The following is a 1,902-nucleotide window of genomic DNA, read 5'->3' as shown; positions in this document are numbered from 1 at the left end:
GGCCCGCCCGCCCGTGCTCGGCGGGAGGCAGGGGACAGCGGCACCTTGCACACTGACGGCAGCGTGTGGGGTGGTAGTTGTACACGCACCATGCCACATGCACATATACACACAACCTTCTGCCTATGTGTACACACACACACCCACATATGCACATGTACAAAATCACAACCATGCGGTGGTGTGTGTGAACAGCCTTGCGAGTGTGTGTGTATACACACACACACTCGCAGCTTTACATGTGTGTGCTTGTGTACACATGTATCTGGTCACGTGCACACATGTCATGTGTGCATGTAGATTTGTGTGGTCACCAGCATGCGTGTGTGTGGAGATGTGTGGTCACAAGTGTGCATATGTGCACAGAGTCATAAAATCTCAAGCTTTCTTGAGGTGATGCTCACTGTATCCAAAGCTGCAGAATGCTGCTTTCTGCACCAGTTGCATAGAAGTTAAATTCTTTTAGCAGCAGCATTTTGAGGGATACCGCTAGGAAAATGACTGCTTGGTCCAGGCAGTGTTCTGGAGAGTGGCAGGCTTCTAAATAGTTTGGAGGGGTGTGTGTGTGACACCAGGTGTTTCCTTAAGGTGCTGTGTTGGATTGTGATCGTTCCTTACATTCTAGCGCCAAGGTCACATTTATTTCATGGAAATGTGGTGTTGTACTTCTGAATGACCCTGCAGGTTTTGTCTAATATGTATTTTCAGCCTAGATGATGGAGCCTTGAATTTACTTCAGCTGAGCTGTGCTTTTTTTTCCTTTTTCTCTGTTCTGGTGAGATCGTCAGAGGAGATCAAAAGAGATGTTTTTAGCTTAGATGTTGTTTTGCTGCTAGTAAGCAAACTTTCCTTTTTGGTTTTTGAAATAACTAATTTCCTGCCTGCTTTCTGTCTAAGGCAGAGTGCATTAAAGAAGCACTTCAGATAAGAGATTAAGTTGCAGACTTTGCTGTTTTGATTGGGTGTTGCTAGGCACAGATTTACAAAGTTATTCATTACAGTGGGGAGAGAGAGAATGAGGCAGTTAAGACCTTGGGATCAGTTAATCAAAATATAAAAGTGAATAAGATCTGTAGTTAAGTTAAACTGTCTTTGTACTCGGTTCTCATTTGACCATATCACTTTTTCTTTTAAACAATTTTTTGCAAAATGTTCTAGTACTTCTGGACTGGTTATGTTACTGCAGTGGGTGTTCTCAGATGCTTCCTGTCTGCTGCTTTTTGATATTAGTTGAACTGAAAACATATGTACATAGTACCCTGCTGTGCACATCAGAAATGGCATCATGAAATTGGCATGCATAAATAACTTTCAGATTGCTTTTTATGGGTCTTTTTTATGAGTTGGACACTGCAGATGGGAATTAAAATCCTGATTCAAGGTATTGAGCATTGAAGTGCTATAAATGTTCATAGCACCATCTAACTGGCCTAAAACTAATGACTTTGCAATGAATATGTTTTGAATTAGTCATCAGTTATTAACTATATTAAATGTTAGCTTTCTTTTGGGGAAAATAAAGATTCTAAAAAAAAATGTACTGTGTGACCGGAAATATAGGTAACTTGAAATCGTGTTTATAGTACATCAGGAGTCCTTTTAAGTGTATGTGTGTGGAACTGAATGAAAACCTCTAGGAACATGTGGGAGATGATTCAAAGCCTATTGAGATTATTAGGCAGACAAGGTTCTTTGGGTAAATCTGATATCTTTTACCCTCTGCCTGAAGAAGGATGTTTGTACCCAAAAGCTTGCAAAAAAGAATTTTTCCAACTATTTTAATTGGTCTAATACAAGATATCAGCTTTACCCAAAGAACCTTGTCTGCCTATATCCTTAGATCAATATGGTTACAACCAACACCCTTGAAACATTGAGATTATTAGGCATTTTGAAGGGAAA

At 40.3% G+C, this 1,902-nt stretch overlaps 1 protein-coding gene across 2 annotated transcripts in view; it reads left to right on the top strand.

The window, feature by feature from the left end:
- The first annotated feature begins 387 nt into the window (after positions 1-387).
- Positions 388-1,902, top strand: part of MAP3K14 (mitogen-activated protein kinase kinase kinase 14) — a 29,318-nt gene continuing 27,803 nt past the window's right edge. The window contains exon 1 of one of the 2 annotated variants that reach the window (XM_025207323.1): positions 388-835. The gene's annotated coding sequence lies outside the window, so the exon portion shown is untranslated. Of the gene's footprint in view, positions 1,382-1,902 lie in introns of both variants that reach the window. The other variant, XM_006026389.3, reaches the window with a different exon arrangement.

Source organism: Alligator sinensis, unplaced genomic scaffold (genome assembly GCF_000455745.1).
Source record: "Alligator sinensis unplaced genomic scaffold, ASM45574v1 scaffold919_1, whole genome shotgun sequence".
NCBI lineage: Eukaryota > Metazoa > Chordata > Crocodylia > Alligatoridae > Alligator > Alligator sinensis.
The sequence above is the reverse complement of the archived record's forward strand: the minus strand, read 5'-3'. Positions and strand labels throughout refer to the sequence as shown.